This window comes from Tenrec ecaudatus, chromosome 15, assembly GCF_050624435.1.
Source record: "Tenrec ecaudatus isolate mTenEca1 chromosome 15, mTenEca1.hap1, whole genome shotgun sequence".
In the NCBI taxonomy this organism is placed as follows: domain Eukaryota; kingdom Metazoa; phylum Chordata; class Mammalia; order Afrosoricida; family Tenrecidae; genus Tenrec; species Tenrec ecaudatus.
The window spans coordinates 17,675,042-17,687,769 of NC_134544.1; the positions used below are offsets into that span (position 1 = coordinate 17,675,042).

At 52.2% G+C, this 12,728-nt stretch overlaps 1 non-coding gene across 1 annotated transcript; it reads left to right on the forward strand.

The window, feature by feature from the left end:
* The first annotated feature begins 8,331 nt into the window (after positions 1–8,331).
* LOC142428387 (small nucleolar RNA SNORA57) lies at positions 8,332–8,476 on the forward strand. The gene has a single exon (XR_012780299.1). It is a non-coding gene; the product is annotated as a small nucleolar RNA SNORA57 (small nucleolar RNA).
* Positions 8,477–12,728: the final 4,252 nt, after the last annotated feature.

Below are 12,728 nucleotides of genomic sequence, written 5' to 3' on the forward strand. Positions count from 1 at the left end.
CACGGTACTGCTGTCGCATGCTGTGTTGCCCGGGTCCTCGCCGAGGCTGCCATTGCCTTTCCACTCCCTGCACCCCAGCCAGATGACACCGCACCGCGCTGTGCAGCTGACAGGCCACGTAAGATGCTGCTTCTACCATCCGACTCACCGACCGTCGCTCATTGCACAGCGCAGTGACAGCCGCGGCCCAGAGCGGCGGGAAGCCATCTGCAGGTAATTTGCCTCCTGGAGAAATCCGGGCAAGAGAAAGGTACCACAAATGGAATCTGGCCCAGATTACCCAGAACGGAAATAACAGCTGGAAAACATGGGCAAAGCGAGGTCCCTCGGGCAGCCTGCTAGGACAGCAGCCAAGTGCATATCCTGGGTCACCGCTAGTCGCAGAATTCCTCCTAGGCCCCCGGGGACACTCTAAAAAGAAGTATCCTCTCAGTGGATGAGAGCCTTGAGGTCCGCGTGATTTGGGCATCCCAAACAAGGGATCGGGCTTTCAGCCGTACACGCGTTATTGTTGGAAGTTATATCAACTCTTGGCACACCCTACCCCCACCCCCGTAAGGACAGACCGGAGCATGGACAGGCCAGGTACCATCTTCATGGGGTTGCTGGAGTCCATAGCTGTGACCACTGTGTGTATGTGGGTTTCCACTGGCTAATTGTCCAAAGACCGCAGAGCTTTCTGGAAGCTCTGCTGACATCCATCCAGCGCGGGTGACCCTGCTGGTATTCGCTCCCAGCAGCACACAGGTCGCCACAGTAGAGCCACCAGAGAGAGAGATGGGTGGTGGGCAGGCATGCTTACACCCGAACTAGACTCCGTGGCCACGGCAGGGAGAAAGCGTGTGCTCCAATGGAGTCATGGTTGAGGAATAGCAGGACCCTCATGCCTGGACTTGAGCGTCCACCTGCAGGTCTCACCCAGGGTCAGGTGGGACTGTGGGCCTGCTAGGGTGCCCATAGGTGGGAGTCGCACCCTAGTCGGATGAAGCTTCCGGCAGATCCCCTCTGACCACAGTCCAGGGGCGAGAGCAGCTCTTACTATCGAAGATGATTATAAACTTGGTGATGGTGGACGGGACAACAGGATCGTGTGGTCTCTGGCCAGTCGATCTCCCTCTTGACCCACGCTGAATGTGCTCCAGGTCGGAATATGTATCGCTGGTTCTGCAACAGAAACGTCCTCTCTGGCTTATTTTAACGTAGCAGGCGGGCTTTTCAATCTTCCCTTTATGTTTATTTTGCCCTTGATGATATTGTTATGATTTTCTATCTGCTCTGTTTTTCACTATTTCTGTTTATTGTTTCCCAGTTCATGAAGCAGAGAAGTTGTGTCTGTATCCAGACAATAGCTGATGTCATGGTTCATCGGGCTGCGGTGGGGGCGTTGGGGAGCAAATCGTGAATACGGGAGGAGGGAGGGGCGCTAGAACCAGTGGTGAGGATGTACATACAATTCTTTTTCAAAGGCGACTGAACTGTGGAAATGTACGATAAGGTGAATTTTATATCCATAAAACCATTGGTTAGACCCACAGATGCACACAGATGGGAGGGACTCTCCAGGAGGCTGGGGCCGTCTACAAGGAATGAATCAGCACTGGGGGGAGGGGAGCCCGGCTTGGATCGCTAGTCTCCAGAACGGTGAACTGCGAGGAAGCACATGGCTGATCTTTACAGCCACCACTTACGGTCCTTGAGCAAAGGCGGCACGAGGAGTCCAAGACATGCGTCGGCACTTCCAACACAACGACGGGTCTCTTCTTCCCCGTCCCTGTGGACTGAGGGGGTCTACGTCACCCCCGTTCCTAGCTGGGGGACATCCCACATTGTACTAGGGTCACGTCAAGAAGTGACTTCAGCCTCACTCACAGCATTTGGATCAGGCCTCTGTCCAAGCAGGAGTGGCGCCAGGGCCTTCCCCACCTCCCCCTCCTCCCACTCTCCCACACAGGGTGTGGGGGGCTCACGGGTTGGTTGCTGTGCCAAGCCCATCTCCTCCCCTGAGTCATGAATTTCTCATAAGACAGGAATTTGCTATCTACATGGCCTCTGAGGGCCGGGGGCTATGTTTAGTGCGCAGCAAGAGCTCAGAAAATGCTAACACAAAGCAACCGGATACTAAGCAGACAGCCATTGTCGCATCTGTTCTGGCTCATAGCAACCATAGGTGCAAGAGAAGGAGACACTGCTGGCCTCACCATTGTTAGGTTTGAGGTCGCTGGTGCAGCCCTTGGGCAATCCATCTCAATCCCGAGGACAGACCTGGTGGGGTAATGTGTCCAAAGCAAGGGAGATGGAGCTATCTTCACTTCTAAGGTTCACGCTGACTGTCCCTCTCCAAAGACAGACTTCTGGACCCCAGTTCCTTGCATTCAGGCACTTACTCAACAAATGTGCGTTGCACGTGCCCATGAGACCCACCCTGTGGTGAAGCCCGGGATGCTCTGGGTACTAAAACCCGCCCTGCCGACCCCCGTGCCCCGCTCCCCACTGAATACAGGCACAGCCTGCATCAGTGCATATCAAAGCCCACCCCCCTTCACTTTGCTGCACACTTTCTCCTTTCACCCAACTGGGGTCTTCACCCCAGATGTTATCACCTCTTCCAACTCCCACCCCCTTTAAGGACAAGCAACCGTCTCCACATTGGAAACAGCTCAAAAAGGGCTCTGACCAAGTTTGTGCTTAGAGATGAGTTTAGCAAGCTCAGGACACAGAATGTTCCTACTGAACCAAACTGTGTTTAAGATTCCACACTAAGGTGGACTAGGATCCCACAGTCTCACATGAGCACCATTGTACGTTAGGGGGCATTCCCTCCCCACAGGGAGGAGGACCCGTTCAGAACTGTCCCGCCCGCCGCCACATCCCACACAACCCCAAGCTTGGTTGGAAAGAGACTGAGAGAGGAGGAGGTGTGGGCATCCTTGTAGAGAGTGCAGTGTTCCTGATGACATGTTTGACCCCACCCGGGCGGCAGGGAAGCTGGGGTCTCGGTTAGCCAAAGCTACTCCAACAGAAATAGCACAATGGTTATACCAAACATAAATTTATTCTTCCCCAGTTTCCAAAAACACGAAACACACCGTCATTGACTTGGTTCCCATAGTGACCCTACAGCCCACAGTGTAAGCTCTATGCCGCCAGGGCGCCTCTTGCACAGTTTGGCAGGCAACAAATCCAAGGTCAGGGAGCCAGCCCATTGGCCTGCTCTGGACAAAAGTCCTTGTCTTTTCCACCTCTGAGGGCCTGGTATTCCCTGGAGGTCTCCCTGTGTCTTGGCGTCCATCTTTCTCTGTATGGAAGTACATTGTTTCCCAAATTGGGTGATACTGCCCCTGGGGGCCACTTCAACAGTTCAGGGTTGGCAGTGGGTGGGGGACATACCCTGTTTCCCTGAAAAGAAGACATTGTCTTACATTAATTTTTGCTCCCAAAGATGCGCTAGGTCTTATTTTCAGGGGATGTCTTATTTTTCCATGAAGAAGAATATGGTGCACATTTATTGTTTATTGTTTTATTAAATGAGACCTCGCACTTCCTGTCTGCTCCGGCTGCACTGCGGCCAACAGTGAGCTGTGCGGCTGCGCCCACTGCTACGGTCCAGAGTCTAGACTTACAGTAGCTTCGGGGGGGCCTTATTTTCAGGAAGGTCTTATTTTAGGGGATATCTTACTTTTGGGGAAACAGGGTAGTACAAAAGTCTTTCATTGTTAAGAGGGTACTGAAGAAATTTTTTTTTTCTGAAAAGGAGGCAGTAAACCAAATAAGTTTGGAAACCTCTGGCTAGAAAGATCTCAACACAAGGACCTTGGATCCAAAAGACACAATCTGTTCAGAGCTCTTCCTTCTTGGCGATAGTAGATCTCTTGATCTACTTGATCTCTAAAAAGCCCTCATGGCATCATGATTGAGCATTGGGCTGCTGACTACACAGTCAGCAGTGAGAAACCAACAGCTTCTCTGAAGGAGAAAGTTGAAATGACACGTCTCAAACACTCAGAGGGGCAGTTGGACCTTGTCCCTGTGAGTCAGAGTAGTGAGCTCTGAGTTAACTTGAGCGGCGCAGGGAGGTTTCCCTTACATCGGAGCAGGGCTGTGCTCTGAGTAAGGGTGTTGTATCCCTCCCACCTTAAGTCCTGTACAGCCGATCACATCTTGGAGGCAATGGCTTGCTGCATCCCTACCTACCGCGTTACATCATTACATAACTGACAAGCCCAGCAGAAGCGAGAATCGTGGCCCAGCCAGGTTGGTGCACGGACATACAAGAGCCTCAAAATGACCTTGGGGAAGATGATGGCATTTTCCCCATTAACTTTGTGAAGGCCCCTCACAATGGGAGACACGCTCCAATCCAGGACGGTAGGTGGGATTACTAACTCTGAGACCCCGAGGGCAGGAACCCCCAGAGGATCACTCACGAGGACCCTCTCATGGTGTCAGCAGGACTGGACGTGGGCTCAGTTGTCAGAAGTAGCACTCACAGCCCTTTGTGTCTGTGGCCACACAAGCAAGATCAGGTGCACTCAGCCTTAGGAGCAGGGTCCAGGAGGCTAACAGGGTGGCATGTCCACCTGTCCAGTGTCTGTACTCCCCATCCGCGGAGGAAGAGAGGTCCTGGGCTTGTGCCCCACTGAGTGAGGAGCCACAGAGGGAAGTACCTGCCTCTGGTAAGTTGGAGGCCTGATGAGAGTGGCCTCTTGTACAGGGCTGAAGACCTGAGGTTTCGTGCCCCTGGGAAGAGAGGAAGATGAGGACCATCCCAACCCACCTGTAGGCAGGAGGACCGGCATCCACATGAAGGAGAGGGGAAGGTGGAGCCACAGAGCCAGAGCCCCTTACTCACCTCCAACACACCCAGTCACATAAGCTGGCCCTGACATCTCCTGCCTCTTGACCCCCCTCCAGAAGCCTGAGTTAGTAGAGGCCTGGGTAGAAGTGTCTCAGAACCACACCCCCGTCTCCCTTCCGAAGAGCCAGAGTCACAGCCCTCGTTGCCCAATGCTGAGTCAAGTTCAAGATTAAAGTTTTGTGAGGTTTTTGTTTCTAAGACTTTATTTTAGGAGGGAGGGAGGGAGCCCTAGAACTGATTGTGATGGTTTACATACAACTCATTTTAAAAGCAATTTAACCACGGAAGTGTATGCTATGTGAATACTGTAATCGAGAAAACTACGAAAATAAGAAAGAAACCAAACCTGGCCCCGGGGGAAGGGAGGTTGCTCAAGGGCACAGCAGTGGCGGAGTCGTTTGGGAACGGATATGAACAGCGGCTGCACAGCATGAAGAGTCTAGTCAATGGCACGGAATCATGCAAGTAGAAGTTGTGGATCTGGAGACTGCTTTGTTGTGTACATTTTTGCCACGATTAGAAAAAAATAATGACATGAATCACAATGAGCACAAGGAAGAAGAAACTGTTCTAGAATTGAACAACAGGAGAAGGAGAGGCGGAAATGGGATGTGTGGTGAATCGCCGTCTGGAACAACTGCCTCCTTTGCGCCATGAGTCCATGGTGCCAGGAGCCACCAGTACTGGGCATTTTGATCACAGATTTTACAGAAGAATCCTGGTCAAAAGGAGGCTATGCAGGACGGAATTTTTAAACCTCATAGAATCCACACTTCCTGGATCCATAGAGGCTGGATCAACCCTCGGCTCTAGGCCCTTTCGAGCAGGAATAAGTCTTCCTAAAACCAAGCAATCATTTAGCTGAGTGACTAGAGACTGTTCGCCGTGAGCGTGATGCTCTTATAAGATCAAATGGACTTCAACTTGAAAGATTAGGTAAGAATGGGAGTGGACTGAGAGTTGGTATTCATGGGGGAGGGCCCTCTGAAAAGGAGGCTGGGAATGTTTGCACAAACCAGAGATTGTCACCAGTGTCTGGACGGTGCATGATGTCAACCACCACCACGACTCACCACCGTCAAGTCGATTCCAACCCACAGCGACCCTACGGGACAGAGCAAAACTGCCCCTGGGTTTCCGAGACTAAATCTCTGCCGGCACTCATTTTGTGCCATGAGTTGATGCTGACTGATGGTAGAGCAGGAAGAAAGGGGAGCCAGGGTCCCTAATGGGACCGCTACCCCAACCCTCAGCCGCCTACCCTGGGTTTGTGCAGGAGAGAAACGTGAACGTCCATGTCTCCCAAGTCAAGGGAATTATGGGTAATTGGTGGAGGTGAGTAGCATGCAGTCAAGCCTAGTCCAATCTGATGAGACCTCTAGGCAAATCCTCTGCAAGTGAAGATATGCAAATCCCCAGCCCTGGCTGGGGACCTCCAGAAGCGAACACAGGGCCTGGGGTGGAGAGAGCACCATCGACTGGGGGAGAGGGGACAGTCAACCAGCACTGGCCCCTGGCTGTTCAGCAGCCTTCACAGGTGGGAAGATACATTCTAAAACTGGAGCCTGGTTGTGGCAGGGAGGAGCTCTGAGGGGCCACTAGCCCCCACACTTGCTTTTCTCCCATCCAAAAAAATCTAATCTTGAGGGAAGGGGATTCACCCAAAGACCCACTGCCTGCAATTTTTATGGAAGCTGATAGTCTCGTCTTTCTCCCAAGGAGTGACTGGTGAGTTTGAATCCAGTACCACCAGGGCTCTGTGAGAAGAAGGGAGGGTAGGGAAAGAGGTTAAATACTAGAATCTATAGAGGTGCCTGTTGGTTCTTTGGGACTCTGCTCCCCAAAGCCTAATAAGAAGAGTTGAAACTGAGAGGTACAGGGTGAACACCAAGACCCACACCCAACCCAAACCAACCCAACCCCAAACCCAAACTATACACAATCCAAACCCAACCCAAACCCAATCCAACCCAACCCCAAACCCAATCCAACCCAACCTACACACAATCCAAACCCAATCCAACCCAAATCAAACCCCAAACACAATCCAACTCAACCCACACACAATCCAAACCCAACCCCAAACCAAAACCAAAAAAACCCAAACCCAATCCAACCCACACACAATCTAAACCCAGCCCAAAGCAAACGCAAACCCAATCCAACCCAATCCACACACAATCCAAACCCAAACCAACCCCAACCCCAAATCCAATCCAACCCAACACAAAACCCAAACCCAACCCAAACCTAAACTCAACCTAACCTAGTACCCCAAACCAAACCCTGCCCCAAACCCATACCCAACCAAACCCAACCCAAATGTAACCCAACCCAACCCAACCCAAACCCAACTCATTGCTGTGGAGACCGTTTCTACTCCTAGTGACCCTGTGGTACAGCGTAGAGCTGCCCCTGTCTCCCTTATAGAGTTTCCATGGCTGTAATGTTTATGGACACAAACTGCCATGCTCTGATGGAATGGATAGTGGTCTTGAACCTCAAACCTTTGAGTTAGCAACTGAGGAAAAAGGCACTGGGCCACCACCCCCTCTCGCCCCCTCACACCCCAAGTGAGAAGTTGTGTAGGAAGGGAGAGGTTGGCCCAGGGTTCTCACACAGGGGTGCCCATCAGAACCCCCTGGTGACAGAAAACACCAGGCCCTAGCTTCAGAGTTAGCAGTTGAGTAGCTTAGGTGGGGCCCTAACATTTGTGTTTCCAACCATCCCAAGAAGCCACCTTTGAGAACCACAGAAATAAGGACCTACGAACAGATGACTTTGGGCGGCTAAACGAAAGACTGGCAGGCAGAACGCCCCAGCTGCCCGTGGGAGAAAGACAAAGCTGTCTGCTGAGTTGATTTGCAGGCTCTGCCCTCCAGGGCCTCTCCGAGTCACGGCTGGCCCTCTGTGGCAGGTGGAGACAGAGGATCCCTTTCAAGCTTGGCTTCTCTTTGGCCGGGAGGTAAATAAGTAACGTGTGTCCGTTTGATTTCCTCCAAAACACAATGAGAGCGCTGCAGGGTGCACCTCGTTTTAAGAAGGAGGACAGAAACCAGCCTGGTCTGCAGGGGCCTGGCCACCAAGACAAGGCAGTGGGGTGACAGGAAGGTGGGGCAGGAGGGGAGGTGCGGTGGGTGGGAGAGTCGGGGCAGGGTGGGGCGTGTTGGAGGGAAAGTCTTAGGGCGAGAAGGTAGGGCCAGCTCTGCCCAGTGAAAGAAGAGGGAGGGAAAGAGTAAACACAGTTTTAGGAAAAGGCTTGGGTCACAAACTCCTCTCCTGGTGTTCGTTTGGCAGAAATGCATGCAAATCTCCCCTGGAACACGCACCGTGGAGAGCATTCAGTGTGCGGATCAAAGTTCGCCGGCAGAGTCTGTTTTCATTGGAGAAGCTGCCCGGTGCACAGACAGCTTTGTTCCTTAGCCCTATGGTTTCCCAGTAGGGCAAACTATTTTCAAACAAATAAACAAAAGACGCTTTAAAAAAAATGCATCGGGCGTGCAGTCCCGGTCCCCGTTATGTACGGAGGCAGAGAGAGCGGACTCCGGTCCCCTCGGCGTCATGTCTTCGGTGCCGGCGGCTGCCCATCCGCCGGTTCTATCCTCTAGCGCCGGGACAAGGACCCGGGAAGAAGAAAAAAAAAAAATGCATCGGAGCAAAGGATCTGGATTTAAATTGCTCCGTTTCTGTTCCAGCAGAGTAGAATGCACAGCGAGACTCAACGTGTTCTTCTTCCAAACACAGGCTTCCTGGCAGGGCCAGCCAGTGTTCGCTTCCTCTCCCTCCTGCGCTGTGCTATTTTAAGGTCAGGACCATGTGGGCTGTCTCCCCAGCAAGGTGGGTCACATTCAACCAATCCTTTGAATTGCTGATTTCTTGCTGAGAAGTTGTGTGGGGCTTCTGCCATCCCCTTACCTTAAACAGGGGTCTCCAAGTCCCAATGTACTGGAATATTCTAGATGCAGGGTTCAGAGAGTGAACTCCCTTTGAAAACCTTACAGCAAGGGGTAAAATTCATCAGGTATCCTGTGGAGGTGTGTGTGTGAGCAGTCAGAAAACCGGGTGGGGGGAAATTCCGAAGGCAAGAAGAGACAGCTAAGCAATGACGCATCGGACTGGGGTATCTGCTGGTCTCTGCACCCTGGAACCTCCCCCTCAAGGGGCCGGGGATGTGTGGACTGGACACAAGGCCTGGGCCAGAGAGGGGAGAGTGTGGACTAGAGGCCCAGCCCAATGCCTTGGACACCCACAGTGGGGTGTGCTGGGTGGGTGAACTAAGGTACACAAGCCCGTAGAGGGAACCAGTCACCAAACAGATCGCAAGTCTGACTTCCAACTACTTCTGGGACCTGATGTTTCCTAAGATGAAAATATAGTTTAAAATAAGTCCCAGGTGGATAGCTACAATATGAGAACCCGACACACCTCAGCCCCTTAGTGACTTTGGGACCTCCTTCCACTTACCTGCCAGACGAACACGCACCTGTCTGAGAAGATGTACATGGAGAGAGCTCCTGAGAAGCAAGGACGGAGAGACTTTGCGTCACGTACTTTGGACATGTTGTCAGGAGAGACCGGTCCCTGGAGAAGGACCTCGTGCTTGGTAAAGTCGAGGGCCAGCGGAAAGAGGAAGGCCGTCAGGGAGATGGGCTGACCCAGTGGCGGCCGCAATGGGCTCAGGCACAGGAACAATTGTGAGCATGGCGCAGGGCCGGGCGGTGTTTCGTTCCGTTGCACAATGTCGCCTAACAACAACATAAGTCACCTGAACTTCAAATGCCGCTGGAACCAAGCCAGCACTTACTTCCAAGGTTCCTCTGTACTTGTGGTGATGAGACATTAGAAGTAACGCTATTTAATCATATTGATGCGAACGAGGAGGTCTGAGCGGAGACCGGAAGCCCATCTGGAGACAATTGGACATCCCCTCACGGAAGGGTCACACGGAAAGCTCGAGCCAGCCAGGGTACAGCGTAGCAACGATGGAACACACGACACTCCTCTAGCTCAGCGGTTCTCACCTTGCTCCTGCCGCGACCCTTTAACACAGCTCCTCATGTGTGGTGACCCCCAACCATAACATTATTTTCATTGCTACTTCATCACTGTCATTTTGCTACTGTTGCGAATCAGGCGACCCCTGTGGAAGGGTCGTTCGACCCCCAAAGGGATTGAGACCCACAGGTTGAGAACCGCTGCTCTAGTTCTTTAATGCTTCCCCCCACCCCCACCCACTAGTATGACCCCACGTCTACCTCACAAATCCGGCTAGACCTGAGCATGTACACTGGACCAGATAAGAGCTCTCAACACATGGAATTCAGGACAGATAAACCCCTCAGGCACAGTAGTGGGAGTAGTGATACCATGAGGGTAGGGGGAAGGTATGGGGGAGAAGGGGTAGAAAGGGAACCAATCACAATGATCAACGTATAATACACACACCCCCAGGGTGACAAACAACAGAAACATGGGTGAAGGGAGACAGCAGATGTGTTAGATATGAAAATAATAATAATTTATAATTGATCGAGTGTTCGTGGGAAGGTGAGGGAGGGAGGGTGAAAAATGAGGAGGTGAAATCAAGGGCTCAAGTAGAATGAAAATGTTTTGAAAAGGATGATGGCAACATATGTACAAATGTGCTTGACACGATGGATGGATAGATTGTTATACTGGCTGAAAGAGTCCCCATTAAAATGATTAAAAATAATAAAGACTCTATTTAACCTAGTGCCGGATGGACAGCATCGCTTCCCGGCCATCCTCAGTAAACAAACAAGCCAAGCTCACTTCCGTCGCGTCTGGTCCACTCCTAGCGAGCCTGCAGAGCTGCCTGGTGAGTTTTGAGGACCATGATGCTTCACGGGAGTAGAAAGCCCCACCTTTCATCCACAGAGCGGCCGGTGGGTTCAGACTGCTGGCCTTGTGGTTCACATCCCAACGTGTAACCACTAGGCCACCAGAGTTCCACTGTCCTTACTGGGAGGGCCTAAAAAGCCAAGCCTTTCACAACGGTGTGAATTTACAGCATCTAATTAAAGCTCTCGAGTCTCAGTTTTCTCTTCTGAGAAATGAGGAGAATGGATTTTTTTTCACCCCCTCACAGAGCCATCCGTGTACTAAGTAACACACTCAAATAGGTGGACCTTTAAGAACCTTATCAAACCCAAAAGAAAATAAATCAGACCCACTGCCATCCAGTGGAGTCCGATTCATCTGGACCCCTGTGTCGGGTTTCAGAGACTACGTTTCTGCAGGATGAGACTGCCTCCCCTCTCTCCAGAAGAGATGGACTGAACCCACCACCCGTGCCTGTCGGACAAGCTCATTCTTCTTCTCCAGCGCCTTCTGCATTTCCCAACCACACCAGCAGGAGGAGCCCTTGACTCACGCGGTAGCCCTACATCCCAGCCACCAGAGGCATTAATTTTCTTGGGCTTCAGTCCTTCCATTCCAACAGGCTTCGCTCAGAGAGGGGCGCAGTCGTCGCTGTCCCTCTGAGCTGTCGCTTTAAGTTCTGAGCTACCTGTGAGGGGGGCCAGGTCTGCCCTGGTTCAGGTGGAAGGCAGGGGAGCTTGGTGTCTGGACCCACTTATATCCTAGGTGACTAACCAGAACTACCTTCAACAGCCCGCCCCCACTTCTTATGTATCAGAAAGAAATAATCACCTTACCTATCAGAAAGAAACCATCAGCTCCCAAGAGCTATGAGGTGACTCCGTTGCACGGGAAGGGACGGTAGGAGACAGGTGTGGGCGAAGAGGTAAGGGCCTTATCGCTTACACAGCCTGTGAGTGGGCACCCTCACGACCGGCCTGCATGAGTGTGCTTTCCGACTGGCACGTTCTCCCCACTTTCACTCCATGCCCTCTGTGCCCTGCCAGCTCCCTTCCCCGGCAGCTTGATGTTGCCGGTGTCCTATCTGCTCGGCATCGCTGGGGTTTTGCTGTGGACAACCGGTGCCTCTCTTCTGCGATGCCCGCCGTGCCTGCTCACCTTGCTGTCTGAGGAACTCATCCCTGGGCACAGGTAGCTGCTCGGTGGTTAGCCAAAAGGTTGGTGGTTGGCTTAGGAGGGGCCTGAGAAGGCAAACCAGGTTATCTTCCGGAAGGTGAGCGCCGGGAACCTTGGGGTGCAGTTCAACCCCACAACAGGAGGGGGCACCGGGTGGTGAGACCAACCTGACAAGAACCAACAATATACCAACCAGCATGCTGTCCCCACCTAATATAGACAGGCCTACAGACGCCAGGAAAAAAAGACTCAAATCTTTCTACCAAAATGAGCGATCGAATGGTGGTGAGACTATACTCCATCAGAGCCAAAAACAAGCTCACAAGACCCAGAAAAACAAGGCAGCTCTTGGGCCCTGGCTCTCCTTCCAGTCACCGGAGACAGCAGAACTCAAAGCAAAGCCATTGTGATTGTGTCATGTGTTGAAATTCTCAGAGTCAATGGCTCCAGATGCCAGGAGGTCATTCCCCCAAAAAACAAACTCACTGCCATCGAGAGGTGCCAACCTGTCATGACCCTACATAGGACAGGGTAGAAGGGCCCCTGTGGGTTTACTCACTTTCCTCCCAAGGAACAGCTGGTGGTTTTGAACTGCTGGTCTTGGGTTTAGCAGCCCAATGCATAACCACTACCCCACCAGGGTTCTGCCCTTCTTCATAGATGCCCTTAAATGTGCAGCCGCAGAGACAGAATGGGTGGGGGCAACTCAGAGACCGCAAGCCACATGGGGTTGGTGGATGACTCAGAAAAGGTCAGACTGCATTTAAGTACAGTCTTTCCTGAATTTGCACGGCGCTATTGTGGGTTCACAGCATAAACAGTCATGTGCTGCTATGTCAAACAGAGTTAGGCGCAA